General features: G+C 35.0%; 1 pseudogene; it reads left to right on the forward strand.

Moving 5' to 3' along the window:
- Positions 1 to 21,999, forward strand: part of LOC124021692 — a 132,048-nt pseudogene that overhangs the window by 74,355 nt on the left and 35,694 nt on the right.

The raw sequence follows: 21,999 nt of genomic DNA on the forward strand, positions 1-21,999 counted from the left end.
TTCCCCTCAGGCGTAACCTGGTGATGGAAGGGGGTGTAACTGTGTGTCTGGTTCCCCTCAGGCGTAACCTGGTGATGGAAGGGGGTGTAACTGTGTGTCTGGTTCCCCTCAGGCGTAACCTGGTGATGGAAGGGGCGGCGGCGGCGGCGGGGGGGCAGCTGGTAGAGTTGACGTCTCGCGACGGGGCCTGGTTCCTGGAGGAGCTGTGTTCCATGAGCGGTAATATCACCTCATTGGTCCAGCTGCTGGGGCAGTGTCAGCTCCTCCCACACGACCTGGACCTGCCCAACGCCGTCTACACCTGTCTACAGGTACCGTGTAATGGGGTGGAACCCAGACCGTCTACCTGGCCAACGCCGTCTACACCTGTCTACAGGTACGGTGTAATGGGGTGGAGACGTGTGTGTACTATCAAGACATACAGGACATGTTGACACCTAATATACTATCTAGACATGTTGACACCTAATATACTATCTAGACATGTTGACACCTAATATACTATCAAGACATACAGGACATGTTGACACCTAATATACTATCTAGACATGTTGACACCTAATATACTATCTAGACATGTTGACACCTAATATACTATCTAGACATACAGGACATGTTGACACCTAATATACTATCTAGACATGTTGACACCTAATATACTATCTAGACATGTTGACACCTAATATACTATCTAGACATGTTGACACCTAATATACTATCTAGACATGTTGACACCTAATATACTATCTAGACATGTTGACACCTAATATACTATCTAGACATGTTGACACCTAATATACTATCTAGACATACAGGACATGTTGACACCTAATATACTATCTAGACATGTTGACACCTAATATACTATCTAGACATGTTGACACCTAATATACTATCTAGACATACAGGACATGTTGACACCTAATATACTATCTAGACATGTTGACACCCTAATATACTATCTAGACATGTTGACACCTAATATACTATCTAGACATACAGGACATGTTGACACCTAATATACTATCAAGACATACAGGACATGTTGACACCTAATATACTATCTAGACATGTTGACACCTAATATACTATCTAGACATGTTGACACCTAATATACTATCTAGACATGTTGACACCTAATATACTATCTAGACATACAGGACATGTTGACACCTAATATACTATCTAGACATACAGGACATGTTGACACCTAATATACTATCTAGACATGTTGACACCTAATATACTATCTAGACATGTTGACACCTAATATACTATCTAGACATGTTGACACCTAATATACTAATATACTATCTAGACATGTTGACACCTAATATACTAATATACTATCTAGACATGTTGACACCTAATATACTATCTAGACATGTTGACACCTAATATACTATCTATATACTATCTAGACATGTTGACACCTAATATACTAATATACTATCTAGACATACAGGACATGTTGACACCTAATATACTATCTAGACATGTTGACACCTAATATACTATCTAGACATGTTGACACCTAATATACTATCTAGACATACAGGACATGTTGACACCTAATATACTATCTAGACATGTTGACACCTAATATACTATCTAGACATGTTGACACCCTAATATACTATCTAGACATGTTGACACCTAATATACTATCTAGACATACAGGACATGTTGACACCTAATATACTATCTAGACATACAGGACATGTTGACACCTAATATACTATCTAGACATGTTGACACCTAATATACTATCTAGACATGTTGACACCTAATATACTATCTAGACATGTTGACACCTAATATACTATCTAGACATGTTGACACCTAATATACTATCTAGACATGTTGACACCTAATATACTATCTAGACATACAGGACATGTTGACACCTAATATACTATCTAGACATGTTGACACCTAATATACTATCTAGACATGTTGACACCTAATATACTATCTAGACATGTTGACACCTAATATACTATCTAGACATGTTGACACCTAATATACTATCTAGACATGTTGACACCTAATATACTATCTAGACATGTTGACACCTAATATACTATCTAGACATGTTGACACCTAATATACTATCTAGACATGTTGACACCTAATATACTATCTAGACATACTAGACATGTTGACACCTAATATACTATCTAGACATACAGGACATGTTGACACCTAATATACTATCTAGACATGTTGACACCTAATATACTATCTAGACATGTTGACACCTAATATACTATCTAGACATACAGGACATGTTGACACCTAATATACTATCTAGACATGTTGACACCTAATATACTATCTAGACATGTTGACACCTAATATACTATCTAGACATGTTGACACCTAATATACTATCAAGACATACAGGACATGTTGACACCTAATATACTATCTAGACATGTTGACACCTAATATACTATCTCTAGACATGTTGACACCTAATATACTATCTCTAGACATACACCTAGGACATGTTGACACCTAATATACTATCTAGACATACAGGACATGTTGACACCTAATATACTATCTAGACATGTTGACACCTAATATACTATCTAGACATGTTGACACCTAATATACTATCTAGACATGTTGACACCTAATATACTATCTACAGACATGTTGACACCTAATATACTATCAAGACATACATGTTGACATGTATACTATCTAGACATGACACCTAATATACTATCTAGACATGTTGACACCTAATATACTATCTAGACATGTTGACACCTAATATACTATCTAGACATACAGGACATGTTGACACCTAATATACTATCTAGACATGTTGACACCTAATATACTATCTAGACATGTTGACACCTAATATACTATCTAGACATGTTGACACCTAATATACTATCTAGACATGTTGACACCTAATATACTATCTAGACATGTTGACACCTAATATACTATCTAGACATGTTGACACCTAATATACTATCTAGACATGTTGACACCTAATATACTATCTAGACATGTTGACACCTAATATACTATCTAGACATACAGGACATGTTGACACCTAATATACTATCTAGACATGTTGACACCTAATATACTATCTAGACATGTTGACACCTAATATACTATCTAGACATGTTGACACCTAATATACTATCTAGACATGTTGACACCTAATATACTATCTAGACATGTTGACACCTAATATACTATCTAGACATGTTGACACCTAATATACTATCTAGACATGGACATGTTGACACCTAATATACTATCTAGACATACAGGACATGTTGACACCTAATATACTATCTAGACATGTTGACACCTAATATACTATCTAGACATGTTGACACCTAATATACTATCTAGACATGTTGACACCTAATATACTATCTAGACATGTTGACACCTAATATACTATCTAGACATGTTGACACCTAATATACTATCTAGACATGTTGACACCTAATATACTATCTAGACATACAGGACATGTTGACACCTAATATACTATCTAGACATACAGGACATGTTGACACCTAATATACTATCTAGACATGTTGACACCTAATATACTATCTAGACATGTTGACACCTAATATACTATCTAGACATGTTGACATGTTGACCTAATATACTATCTAGACATGTTGACACCTAATATACTATCTAGACATGTTGACACCTAATATACTATCTAGACATGTTGACACCTAATATACTATCTAGACATGTTGACACCTAATATACTATCAAGACATACAGGACATGTTGACACCTAATATACTATCTAGACATGTTGACACCTAATATACTATCTAGACATGTTGACACCTAATATACTATCTAGACATGTTGACACCTAATATACTATCTAGACATGTTGACATGTTGACACCTAATATACTATCTAGACATGTTGACACCTAATATACTATCTAGACATGTTGACACCTAATATACTATCTAGACATGTTGACACCTAATATACTATCTAGACATGTTGACACCTAATATACTATCTATATACTATCTAGACATGTTGACACCTAATATACTATCTAGACATGTTGACACCTAATATACTATCTAGACATGTTGACACCTAATATACTATCTAGACATGTTGACACCTAATATACTATCTAGACATGTTGACACCTAATATACTATCTAGACATACACATGTTGACACCTAATATACTATCTAGACATGTTGACACCTAATATACTATCTAGACATGTTGACACCTAATATACTATCTAGACATGTTGACACCTAATATACTATCTAGACATGTTGACACCTAATATACTATCTAGACATGTTGACACCTAATATACTATCTAGACATGTTGACACCTAATATACTATCTAGACATGTTGACACCTAATATACTATCTAGACATGTTGACACCTAATATACTATCTAGACATGTTGACACCTAATATACTATCTAGACATGTTGACACCTAATATACTATCTAGACATGTTGACACCTAATATACTATCTAGACATGTTGACACCTAATATACTATCTAGACATGTTGACACCTAATATACTATCTAGACATGTTGACACCTAATATACTATCTAGACATGTTGACACCTAATATACTATCTAGACATGTTGACACCTAATATACTATCTAGACATGTTGACACCTAATATACTATCTAACATACAGACATAATATACAGGACATGTTGACACCTAATATACTATCTAGACATGTTGACACCTAATATACTATCTAGACATGTTGACACCTAATATACTATCTAGACATGTTGACACCTAATATACTATCTAGACATGTTGACACCTAATATACTATCTAGACATGTTGACACCTAATATACTATCTAGACATGTTGACACCTAATATACTATCTAGACATGTGTGACACCTAATATACTATCTAGACATGTTGACACCTAATATACTATCTAGACATGTTGACACCTAATATACTATCTAGACATGTTGACACCTAATATACTATCTAGACATACAGGACATGTTGACACCTAATATACTATCTAGACATGTTGACACCTAATATACTATCTAGACATGTTGACACCTAATATACTATCTAGACATGTTGACACCTAATATACTATCTAGACATGTTGACACCTAATATACTATCTAGACATGTTGACACCTAATATACTATCTAGACATGTTGACACCTAATATACTATCTAGACATACAGGACATGTTGACACCTAATATACTATCTAGACATACACCTAATATACTATCTAGACATGTTGACACCTAATATACTATCTAGACATGTTGACACCTAATATACTATCTAGACATGTTGACACCACCTAATATACTATCTAGACATACAGGACATGTTGACACCTAATATACTATCTAGACATACAGGACATGTTGACACCTAATATACTATCTAGACATGTTGACACCTAATATACTATCTAGACATGTTGACACCTAGACATGTTGACACCTAATATACTATCTAGACATACAGGACATGTTGACACCTAATATACTATCTAGACATGTTGACACCTAATATACTATCTAGACATGTTGACACACCTAATATACTATCTAACATACACCTAATATACTATCTAGACATGGACATGACACCTAATATACTATCTAGACATACAGGACATGTTGACACCTAATATACTATCTAGACATGTTGACACCTAATATACTATCTAGACATGTTGACACCTAATATACTATCTAGACATGTTGACACCTAATATACTATCTAGACATACAGGACATGTTGACACCTAATATACTATCTAGACATGTTGACACCTAATATACTATCTAGACATGTTGACACCTAATATACTATCTAGACATGTTGACACCTAATATACTATCTAGACATGTTGACACCTAATATACTATCTAGACATGTTGACACCTAATATACTATCTATGTTGACACCTAATATACTATCTAGACATACAGGACATGTTGACACCTAATATACTATCTAGACATGTTGACACCTAATATACTATCTAGACATAATATACTATCTAGTGTTGACACCTAATATACTATCTAGACATACAGGACATGTTGACACCTAATATACTATCTAGACATGTTGACACCTAATATACTATCTAGACATGTTGACACCTAATATACTATCTAGACATGTTGACACCTAATATACTATCTAGACATGTTGACACCTAATATACTATCTAATATACTATCTAGACATGTTGACACCTAATATACTATCTAGACATGTTGACACCTAATATACTATCTAGACATGTTGACACCTAATATACTATCTAGACATACACCTAATATACTATCTAGACATGTTGACACCTAATATACTATCTAGACATACAGTTGACACCTAATATACTATCTAGACATGTTGACACCTAATATACTATCTAGACATGTTGACACCTAATATACTATCTAGACATACACCTAATATACTATCTAGACATGTTGACACCTAATATACTATCTAGACATGTTGACACCTAATATACTATCTAGACATGTTGACACCTAATATACTATCTAGACATACAGGACATGTTGACACCTAATATACTATCTAGACATGTTGACACCTAATATACTATCTAGACATGTTGACACCTAATATACTATCTAGACATGTTGACACCTAATATACTATCTAGACATGTTGACACCTAATATACTATCTAGACATACAGGACATGTTGACACCTAATATACTATCTAGACATGTTGACACCTAATATACTATCTAGACATGTTGACACCTAATATACTATCTAGACATGTTGACACCTAATATACTATCTAGACATGTTGACACCTAATATACTATCTAGACATGTTGACACCTAATATACTATCTAGACATGTTGACACCTAATATACTATCTAGACATGTTGACACCTAATATACTATCTAGACATGTTGACACCTAATATACTATCTAGACATGTTGACACCTAATATACTATCTAGACATGTTGACACCTAATATACTATCTAGACATGTTGACACCTAATATACTATCTAGACATGTTGACACCTAATATACTATCTAGACATGTTGACACCTAATATACTATCTAGACATGGACATTGACACCTAATATACTATCTAGACATACACCTAATATACTATCTAGACATGTTGACACCTAATATACTATCTACATGTTGACACCTAATATACTATCTAGACATGTTGACACCTAATATACTATCTAGACATACAGGACATGTTGACACCTAATATACTATCTAGACATGTTGACACCTAATATACTATCTAGACATACAGGACATGTTGACACCTAATATACTATCTAGACATGTTGACACCTAATATACTATCTAGACATGTTGACACCTAATATACTATCTAGACATGTTGACACCTAATATACTATCTAGACATGTTGACAGGACATGTTGACACCTAATATACTATCTAGACATGTTGACACCTAATATACTATCTAGACATGTTGACACCTAATATACTATCTAGACATGTTGACACCTAATATACTATCTAGACATGTTGACACCTAATATACTATCTAGACATGTTGACACCTAATATACTATCTAGACATGTTGACACCTAATATACTATCTAGACATGTTGACACCTAATATACTATCTAGACATACAGGACATGTTGACACCTAATATACTATCTAGACATGTTGACACCTAATATACTATCTAGACATGTTGACACCTAATATACTATCTAGACATGTTGACACCTAATATACTATCTAGACATGTTGACACCTAATATACTATCTAGACATGTTGACACCTAATATACTATCTAGACATGTTGACACCTAATATACTATCTAGACATGTTGACACCTAATATACTATCTAGACATGTTGACACCTAATATACTATCTAGACATGTTGACACCTAATATACTATCTAGACATGTTGACACCTAATATACTATCTAGACATGTTGACACCTAATATACTATCTAGACATGTTGACACTATCTAATATACTATCTAGACATGTTGACACCTAATATACTATCTAGACATGTTGACACCTAATATACTATCTAGACATGTTGTTGACACCTAATATACTATCTAGACATACAGGACATGTTGACACCTAATATACTATCTAGACATACAGGACATGTTGACACCTAATATACTATCTAGACATGTTGACACCTAATATACTATCTAGACATGTTGACACCTACCTAATATACTATCTAGACATGTTGACACCTAATATACTATCTAGACATGTTGACACCTAATATACTATCTAGACATACAGGACATGTTGACACCTAATATACTATCTAGACATACAGGACATGTTGACACCTAATATACTATCTAGACATACAGGACATGTTGACACCTAATATACTATCTAGACATACAGGACATGTTGACACCTAATATACTATCTAGACATACAGGACATGTTGACACCTAATATACTATCTAGACATACAGGACATGTTGACACCTAATATACTATCTAGACATGTTGACACCTAATATACTATCTAGACATGTTGACACCTAATATACTATCTAGACATGTTGACACCTAATATACTATCTAGACATGTGTTGACACCTAATATACTATCTAGACATGTTGACACCTAATATACTATCTAGACATACAGGACATGTTGACACCTAATATACTATCTACAGGACATGTTGACACCTAATATACTATCTAGACATGTTGACACCTAATATACTATCTAGACATGTTGACACCTAATATACTATCTAGACATGTTGACACCTAATATACTATCTAGACATGTTGACACCTAATATACACCTATCTAGACATGTTGACACCTAATATACTATCTAGACACCTAATATACTATCTAGACATGTTGACACCTAATATACTATCTAGACATACATGTTGACACCTAATATACTATCTAGACTAGACATGTTGACACCTAATATACTATCTAGACATGTTGACACCTAATATACTATCTAGACATGTTGACACCTAATATACTATCTAGACATGTTGACACCTAATATACTATCTAGACATACAGGACATGTTGACACCTAATATACTATCTAGACATACAGGACATGTTGACACCTAATATACTATCTAGACATACACCTAATATACTATCTAGACATGTTGACACCTAATATACTATCTAGACATGTTGACACCTAATATACTATCTAGACATGTTGACACCTAATATACTATCTAGACATAATATACTATCTAGACATGTTGACACCTAATATACTATCTAGACATGTTGACACCTAATATACTATCTAGACATACAGGACATGTTGACACCTAATATACTATCTAGACATATACTATCTAGACATGTTGACACCTAATATACTATCTAGACATGTTGACACCTAATATACTATCTATATACTATCTAGACATGTTGACACCTAATATACTATCTAGACATACAGGACATGTTGACACCTAATATACTATCTAGACATGTTGACACCTAATATACTATCTAGACATGTTGACACCTAATATACTATCTAGACATGTGTTGACACCTAATATACTATCTAGACATACAGGACATGTTGACACCTAATATACTATCTAGACATGTTGACATGTTGACACCTAATATACTATCTAGACATACAGGACATGTTGACACCTAATATACTATCTAGACATGTTGACACCTAATATACTATCTAGTTGACACCTAATATACTATCTAGACATGTTGACACCTAATATACTATCTAGACATGTTGACACCTAATATACTATCTAGACATACAGGTTGACATGTTGACACCTAATATACTATCTAGACATGTTGACACCTAATATACTATCTAGACATGTTGACACCTAATATACTATCTAGACATGTTGACACCTAATATACTATCTAGACATGTTGACACCTAATATACTATCTAGACATGTTGACACCTAATATACTATCTAGACATGTTGACACCTAATATACTATCTAGACATACAGGACATGTGACACCTAATATACTATCTAGACATGTTGACACCTAATATACTATCTAGACATGTTGACACCTAATATACTATCTAGACATGTTGACACCTAATATACTATCTAGACATGTTGACACCTAATATACTATCTAGACATACAGGACATGTTGACACCTAATATACTATCTAGACATACAGACATGTTGACACCTAATATACTATCTAGACATACAGGACATGTTGACACCTAATATACTATCTAGACATGTTGACACCTAATATACTATCTAGACATGTTGACACCTAATATACTATCTAGACATGTTGACACCTAATATACTATCTAGACATACAGGACATGTTGACACCTAATATACTATCTAGACATGTTGACACCACCTAATATACTATCTAGACATGTTGACACCTAATATACTATCTAGACATGTTGACACCTAATATACTATCTAGACATGTTGACACCTAATATACTATCTAGACATACAGGACATTGACACCTAATATACTATCTAGACATGTTGACACCTAATATACTATCTAGACATAATAGGACATGTTGACACCTAATATACTATCTAGACATTGACACCTAATATACTATCTAGACATGTTGACACCTAATATACTATCTAGACTATGTTGACACCTAATATACTATCTAGACATGTTGACACCTAATATACTATCTAGACATGTTGACAGGACATGTTGACACCTAATATACTATCTAGACATGTTGACACCTAATATACTATCTAGACATGTTGACACCTAATATACTATCTAGACATGTTGACACCTAATATACTATCTAGACATGTTGACACCTAATATACTATCTAGACATACAGGACATGTTGACACCTAATATACTATCTAGACATACAGACATGTTGACACCTAATATACTATCTAGACATGGACATGTGACACCTAATATACTATCTAGACATGACACCTAATATACTATCTAGACATGTTGACACCTAATATACTATCTAGACATGTTGACACCTAATATACTATCTAGACATGTTGACACCTAATATACTATCTAGACATGTTGACACCTAATATACTATCTAGACATGTTGACACCTAATATACTATCTAGACATGTTGACACCTAATATACTATCTAGACATGTTGACACCTAATATACTATCTAGACATGTTGACACCTAATATACTATCTAGACATGGACATGTTGACACCTAATATACTATCTAGACATGTTGACAGGACATGTTGACACCTAATATACTATCTAGACATGTTGACACCTAATATACTATCTAGACATGTTGACACCTAATATACTATCTAGACATGTTGACACCTAATATGTTGACACCTAATATACTATCTAGACATGTTGACACCTAATATACTATCTAGACATGTTGACACCTAATATACTATCTAGACATACAGGACATGTTGACACCTAATATACTATCTAGACATACAGGACATGTTGACACCTAATATACTATCTAGACATGGACATGTTGACACCTAATATACTATCTAGACATGTTGACACCTAATATACTATCTAGACATGTTGACACCTAATATACTATCTATCTAGACATACAGGACATGTTGACACCTAATATACTATCTAGACATACAGGACATGTTGACACCTAATATACTATCTAGACATGTTGACATAATATACTATCTAGACATGTTGACACCTAATATACTATCTAGACATGTTGACACCTAATATACTATCTAGACATGTTGACACCTAATATACTATCTAGACATGACATAGACATGTTGACACCTAATATACTATCTAGACATACAGGACATGTTGACACCTAATATACTATCTAGACATGGACATGTTGACACCTAATATACTATCTAGACATGGACATGTTGACACCTAATATACTATCTAGACATGTTGACACCTAATATACTATCTAGACATGGACATGTTGACACCTAATATACTATCTAGACATGTTGACACCTAATATACTATCTAGACATGTTGACACCTATCTAATATACTATCTAGACATGTTGACACCTAATATACTATCTAGACATGTTTGACACCTACATACAGGACATGTTGACACCTAATATACTATCTAGACATACAGGACATGTTGACACCTAATATACTATCTAGACATGTTGACACCTAATATACTATCTAGGACATGTTGACACCTAATATACTATCTAGACATGTTGACACCTAATATACTATCTAGACATGTTGACACCTAATATACTATCTAGACATGTTGACACCTAATATACTATCTAGACATGTTGACACCTAATATACTATCTAGACACCTAATATACTATCTAGACATGTTGACACCTAATATACTATCTAGACATACAGGACATGTTGACACCCTAATATACTATCTAGACATGTTGACACCTAATATACTATCTAGACATGTTGACACCTAATATACTATCTAGACATACAGGACATGTTGACACCTAATATACTATCTACAGGACATGTTGACACCTAATATACTATCTAGACATGTTGACACACCTAATATACTATCTAGACATGTTGACACCTAATATACTATCTAGACATACAGGACATGTTGACACCTAATATACTATCTAGACATGTTGACACCTAATATACTATCTAGACATGTTGACACCTAATATACTATCTAGACATGTTGACACCTAATATACTATCTAGACATGACACCTAATATACTATCTAGACATGTTGACACCTAATATACTATCTAGACATGTTGACACCTAATATACTATCTAGACATGTTGACACCTAATATACTATCTAGACATGGACATTGACACCTAATATACTATCTAGACATGTTGACACCTAATATACTATCTAGACATGTTGACACCTAATATACTATCTAGACATGTTGACACCTAATATACTATCTAGACATGTTGACACCTAATATACTATCTAGACATGTTGACACCTAATATACTATCTAGACATGTTGACACCTAATATACTATCTAGACATGTTGACACCTAATATACTATCTAGACATACAGGACATGTTGACACCTAATATACTATCTAGACATACAGGACATGTTGACACCTACACCTATATACTATCTAGACATGTTGACACCTAATATACTATCTAGACATGTTGACACCTAATATACTATCTGTTGACACCTAATATACTATCTAGACATGTTGACACCTAATATACTATCTAGACATAATATACTATCTAGTGTTGACACCTAATATACTATCTAGACATACAGACATGTTGACACCTAATATACTATCTAGACATGTTGACACCTAATATACTATCTAGACATACAGGACATGTTGACACCTAATATACTATCTAGACATGTTGACACCTAATATACTATCTAGACATGTTGACACCTAATATACTATCTAGACATGTTGACACCTAATATACTATCTAGACATACAGGACATGTTGACACCTAATATACTATCTAGACATACAGGACATGTTGACACCTAATATACTATCTAGACATGTTGACACCTAATATACTATCTAGACATGTTGACACCTAATATACTATCTAGACATGTTGACACCTAATATACTATCTAGACATGTTGACACCTAATATACTATCTAGACATATACTAGACATGTTGACACCTAATATACTATCTAGACATGTTGACACCTAATATACTATCTAGACATGTTGACACATGTTGACACCTAATATACTATCTAGACATGTTGACACCTAATATACTATCTAGACATGTGTTGACACCTAATATACTATCTAGACATGTTGACACCTAATATACTATCTAGACATGTTGACACATGTTGACCCTAATATACTATCTAGACATGTTGACACCTAATATACTATCTAGACATGTTGACACCTAATATACTATCTAGACATGTTGACACCTAATATACTATCTAGACATACAGGACATGTTGACACCTAATATACTATCTAGACATGTTGACACCTAATATACTATCTAGACATAATATACTATCTAGACATTGACACCTAATATACTATCTAGACATGTTGACACCTAATATACTATCTAGACATGTTGACACCTAATATACTATCTAGACATGTTGACACCTAATATACTATCTAGACATGTTGACACCTAATATACTATCTAGACATGTTGACACCTAATATACTATCTAGACATGTTGACACCTAATATACTATCTAGACATGTTGACACCTAATATACTATCTAGACATGTTGACACCTAATATACTATCTAGACATGTTGACACCTAATATACTATCTAGACATGTTGACACACCTAATATACTATCTAGACATACAGGACATGTTGACACCTAATATACTATCTAGACATACAGACATGTTGACACCTAATATACTATCTAGACATGTTGACACCTAATATACTATCTAGACATGTTGACACCTAATATACTATCTAGACATGTTGACACCTAATATACTATCTAGACATGTTGACACCTAATATACTATCTAGACATGTTGACACCTAATATACTATCTAGACATACAGGACATGTTGACACCTAATATACTATCTAGACATGTTGACACCTAATATACTATCTAGACATGTTGACACCTAATATACTATCTAGACATGTTGACACCCTAATATACTATCTAGACATGACACCTAATATACTATCTAGACATACAGGACATGTTGACACCTAATATACTATCTAGACATACAGGACATGTTGACACCTAATATACTATCTAGACATACAGGACATGTTGACACCTAATATACTATCAAGACATACAGGACATGTTGACACCTAATATACTATCTAGACATGTTGACACCTAATATACTATCTAGACATGTTGACACCTAATATACTATCTAGACATACAGGACATGTTGACACCTAATATACTATCTAGACATGTTGACACCTAATATACTATCTAGACATGTTGACACCTAATATACTATCTAGACATGTAATGACACACCTAATATACTATCTAGACATACAGGACATGTTGACACCTAATATACTATCTAGACATGTTGACATGTTGACACCTAATATACTATCTAGACATACAGGACATGTTGACACCTAATATACTATCTAGACATGACATGACATGTGACACCTAATATACTATCTAGACATGTTGACACCTAATATACTATCTAGACATACAGGACATGTTGACACCTAATATACTATCTAGACATACAGGACATGTTGACACCTAATATACTATCTAGACATGTGTGACACCTAATATACTATCTAGACATACAGGACATGTTGACACCTAATATACTATCTAGACATACAGGACATGTTGACACCTAATATACTATCTAGACATACAGGACATGTTGACACCTAATATACTATCTAGACATGTTGACACCTAATATACTATCTAGACATGTTGACACCTAATATACTATCTAGACATACAGGACATGTTGACACCTAATATACTATCTAGACATACAGGACATGTTGACACCTAATATACTATCTAGACATGTTGACACCTAATATACTATCTAGACATGTGTTGACACCTAATATACTATCTAGACATGTTGACACCTAATATACTATCTAATATACTATCTAGACATGTTGACACCTAATATACTATCTAGACATGTTGACACCTAATATACTATCTAGACATACAGGACATGTTGACACCTAATATACTATCTAGACATACAGGACATGTTGACACCTAATATACTATCTAGACATACAGGACATGTTGACACCTAATATACTATCTAGACATACAGGACATGTTGACACCTAATATACTATCTAGACATACAGGACATGTTGACACCTAATATACTATCTAGACATACACCTAATATACTATCTAGACATGTTGACACCTAATATACTATCTAGACATGTTGACACCTAATATACTATCTAGACATGTTGACACCTAATATACTATCTAGACATACAGGACATGTTGACACCTAATATACTATCTAGACATGACATACAGGACATGTTGACACCTAATATACTATCTAGACATGTTGACACCTAATATACTATCTAGACATGTTGACACCTAATATACTATCTAGACATGTTGACACCTAATATACTATCTAGACATGTTGACACCTAATATACTATCTAGACATGTTGACACCCTAATATACTATCTAGACATGTGTTGACACCTAATATACTATCTAGACATACAGGACATGTTGACACCTAATATACTATCTAGACATGTTGACACCTAATATACTATCTAGACATGTTGACACCTAATATACTATCTAGACATACAGGACATGTTGACACCTAATATACTATCTAGACATGTTGACACCTAATATACTATCTAGACATGTTGACACCTAATATACTATCTAGACATGTTGACACCTAATATACTATCTAGACATGTTGACACCTAATATACTATCTAGACATACAGGACATGTTGACACCTAATATACTATCTAGACATACACCTAATATACTATCTAGACATGTTGACACCTAATATACTATCTAATATACTATCTAGACATGTTGACACCTAATATACTATCTAGACATGTTGACACCTAATATACTATCTAGACATGTGTTGACACCTAATATACTATCTAGACATGTTGACACCTAATATACTATCTAGACATACAGGACATGTTGACACCTAATATACTATCTAGACATACAGGACATGTTGACACCTAATATACTATCTAGACATCTAGACATGTTGACACCTAATATACTATCTAGACATAGACATGTTGACACCTAATATACTATCTAGACATACACCTAATATACTATCTAGACATGTTGACACCTAATATACTATCTAGACATACAGGACATGTTGACACCTAATATACTATCTAGACATACAGGACATGTTGACACCTAATATACTATCTAGACATGTTGACACCTAATATACTATCTAGACATGTTGACACCCTAATATACTATCTAGACATGTTGACACCTAATATACTATCTAGACATGTTGACACCTAATATACTATCTAGACATGTGACACCTAATATACTATCTAGACATGTTGACACCTAATATACTATCTAGACATGTTGACACCTAATATACTATCTAGACATGTTGACACCTAATATACTATCTAGACATGTTGACACCTAATATACTATCTAGACATGTTGACACCTAATATACTATCTAGACATACAGGACATGTTGACACCTAATATACTATCTAGACATGTTGACACCTAATATACTATCTAGACATGTTGACACCTAATATACTATCTAGACATGTTGACACCTAATATACTATCTAGACATGTTGACACCTAATATACTATCTAGACATGTTGACACCTAATATACTATCTAGACATGTTGACACCTAATATACTATCTAGACATGTTGACACCTAATATACTATCTAGACATGTTGACACCTAATATACTATCTAGACATGTTGACACCTAATATACTATCTAGACATGTTGACACCTAATATACTATCTAGACATACAGGACATGTTGACACCTAATATACTATCTAGACATGTTGACACCTAATATACTATCTAGACATACAGGACATGTTGACACCTAATATACTATCTATCTGAGACATATACTATCTAGACATGTTGACACCTAATATACTATCTAGACATACAGGACATGTTGACACCTAATATACTATCTAGACATACAGGACATGTTGACACCTAATATACTATCTAGACATGTTGACACCTAATATACTATCTAGACATGTTGACACCTAATATACTATCTAGACATGTTGACACCTAATATACTATCTAGACATGTTGACACCTAATATACTATCTAGACATACAGGACATGTTGACACCTAATATACTATCTAGACATGTTGACACCTAATATACTATCTAGACATACAGGACATGTTGACACCTAATATACTATCTAGACATGGACATGTTGACACCTAATATACTATCTAGACATACACCTAATATACTATCTAGACATGTTGACACCTAATATACTATCTACATACAGACACCTAATATACTATCTAGACATGTTGACACCTAATATACTATCTAGACATGTTGACACCTAATATACTATCTAGACATGTTGACACCTAATATACTATCTAGACATGTTGACACCTAATATACTATCTAGACATACAGACATGTTGACACCTAATATACTATCTAGACATGTTGACATAATATACTATCTAGACATTGACACCTAATATACTATCTAGACATGTTGACACCTAATATACTATCTAGACATGTTGACACCTAATATACTATCTAGACATGTTGACACCTAATATACTATCTAGACATGTTGACACCTAATATACTATCTAGACATGTTGACACCTAATATACTATCTAGACATGTTGACACCTAATATACTATCTAATACATCTAGACATGACATGTTGACACCTAATATACTATCTAGACATACAGGACATGTTGACACCTAATATACTATCTAGACATACAGGACATGTTGACACCTAATATACTATCTAGACATGTTGACACCTAATATACTATCTAGACATGTTGACACCTAATATACTATCTAGACATGTTGACACCTAATATACTATCTAGACATACAGGACATGTTGACACCTAATATACTATCTAGACATACATCTAGACATGTTTTACACCTAATATACTATCTAGACATGTTGACACCTAATATACTATCTAGACATGTTGACACCTAATATACTATCTAGACATGTTGACACCTAATATACTATCTAGACATGTTGACATGACATGTTGACACCTAATATACTATCTAGACATACAGGACATGTTGACACCTAATATACTATCTAGACATACAGGACATGTTGACACCTAATATACTATCTAGACATACAGGACATGTTGACACCTAATATACTATCTAGACATACAGGACATGTTGACACCTAATATACTATCTAGACATACAGGACATGTTGACACCTAATATACTATCTAGACATGTTGACACCTAATATACTATCTAGACATGTTGACACCTAATATACTATCTAGACATGTTGACACCTAATATACTATCTAGACACCTAATATACAGGACATGTTGACACCTAATATACTATCTAGACATACAGGACATGTTGACACCTAATATACTATCTAGACATACAGGACATGTTGACACCTAATATACTATCTAGACATACAGGACATGTTGACACCTAATATACTATCTAGACATGTTGACACCTAATATACTATCTAGACATGTTGACACCTAATATACTATCTAGACATACAGGACATGTTGACACCTAATATACTATCTAGACATACAGGACATGTTGACACCTAATATACTATCTAGACATACAGGACATGTTGACACCTAATATACTATCTAGACATGTTGACACCTAATATACTATCTAGACATGTTGACACCTAATATACTATCTAGACATGTTGACACCTAATATACTATCTAGACATGTTGACACCTAATATACTATCTAGACATGTTGACACCTAATATACTATCTAGACATGTTGACACCTAATATACTATCTAGACATGTTGACACCCTAATATACTATCTAGACATGTTGACACCTAATATACTATCTAGACATACAGGACATGTTGACACCTAATATACTATCTAGACATGTTGACACCTAATATACTATCTAGACATACAGGACATGTTGACACCTAATATACTATCTAGACATGTTGACACCTAATATACTATCTAGACATGTTGACACCTAATATACTATCTAGACATGTTGACACCTAATATACTATCTAGACATGTTGACACCTAATATACTATCTAGACATGTTGACACCTAATATACTATCTAGACATGTTGACACCTAATATACTATCTAGACATACAGGACATGTTGACACCTAATATACTATCTAGACATACAGGACATGTTGACACCTAATATACTATCTAGACATGTTGACACCTAATATACTATCTAGACATGTTGACACCTAATATACTATCTAGACATGTTGACACCTAATATACTATCTAGACATACAGGACATGTATGTCTCGATAGTGCATATCTAGACCCCCCCACCACCACACAGATGGGGCCCCGGGACCGAGTTTGTGAAACCCTGGGTTAAAGGACAACATGTAGGAGACCAAAGAGCTACATTGTGAAGTGTTGCGTTGTGGTGAGAGTGGGTCTCTAACTTGGGAAGTGTAACAGAACCCCTCACCAATGTTATCAGAATGACGTTGTCCACCTTTACTGGTCCGCTTGTCTTTCTGGCTGATCTCTCTCTCTCCTTCCTTCCTTCCTGTTTTCCTGTTTAACTTACTGTTTTCCTTCCTGTTTCCCTCCCTCCCTTCCTTCCTTCCTCCCCTCCCTGCCTCCCTTCCTTCCTCCCCTCCCTGCCTCCCTTCCTCCCTTCCTTCCTCCCCTCCCTGCCTTCCTTCCTCCCCTCCCTTCCTCGCCTCCCTCCCTCCCCTCCCCTCCCTTCCTTCCTTCCTGTTTCCCTCCCTTCCCCCCTGTTTCCCTCCCTTCCTTCCTGTTTCCCTCCCCTCCCTTCCTTCCTGTTTCCCTCCCTCCCCTCCCTTCCTTCCTGTTTTCCTCCCTCCCTTCCTTCCTGTTTTCCTCCCTCCCCTCCTCCCCTCCCTCCCTCCCTCCCTCCCAGGAGCTGAACACTAACTTCCGTCAGATCATCTTCCCGGAGGCTCTACGCTGCATGTTGAAGGGCGAGGCCACCCTGGAGACCATGCTGTCGGAGCTGGACCTCTTAGTGGAGCAGTGTGCAGACGGGGTCTCCCTGCAGGGGCTGGCCGACGCCCTGCACACACACCTCCGCAGCGCCGCCATGGGCCTGGAGCACGAGGCGGACACACAGTGTCTCCACATCACCAGGTTAGAACAGGGGAACAGACACTGTCTCCACATCACCAGGTTAGAACAGACACTGTCTCCACATCACCAGGTTAGAACAGACACTCTCTCCACATCACCAGGTTAGAACAGGGGAACAGACACTGTCTCCACATCACCAGCTTAGAACAGACACTGTCTCCACATCACCAGGTTAGAACAGACACTGTCTCCACATCACCAGGTTAGAACAGACACTGTCTCCACATCACCAGGTTAGAACAGACACTGTCTCCACATCACCAGGTTAGAACAGACACTCTCTCCACATCACCAGGTTAGAACAGACACTGTCTCCACATCACCAGGTTAGAACAGACACTCTCTCCACATCACCAGGTTAGAACAGATACTGTCTCCACATCACCAGGTTAGAACAGACACTGTCTCCACATCACCAGGTTAGAACAGACACTGTCTCCACATCACCAGGTTAGAACAGACACTGTCTCCACATCACCAGGTTAGAACAGACACTGTCTCCACATCACCAGGTTAGAACAGACACTGTCTCCACATCACCAGGTTAGAACAGACACTGTCTCCACATCACCAGGTTAGAACAGACACTCTCTCCACATCACCAGGTTAGAACAGACACTGTCTCCACATCACCAGGTTAGAACAGACACTGTCTCCACATCACCAGGTTAGAACAGACACTGTCTCCACATCACCAGGTTAGAACAGACACTGTCTCCACATCACCAGGTTAGAACAGACACTGTCTCCACATCACCAGGTTAGAACAGACACTGTCTCCACATCACCAGGTTAGAACAGACACTGTCTCCACATCACCAGGTTAGAACAGACACTGTCTCCACATCACCAGGTTAGAACAGACACTGTCTCCAC

The sequence above is a fragment of the Oncorhynchus gorbuscha genome, unplaced genomic scaffold (assembly GCF_021184085.1).
Source record: "Oncorhynchus gorbuscha isolate QuinsamMale2020 ecotype Even-year unplaced genomic scaffold, OgorEven_v1.0 Un_scaffold_1165, whole genome shotgun sequence".
Classification (NCBI taxonomy): domain Eukaryota; kingdom Metazoa; phylum Chordata; class Actinopteri; order Salmoniformes; family Salmonidae; genus Oncorhynchus; species Oncorhynchus gorbuscha.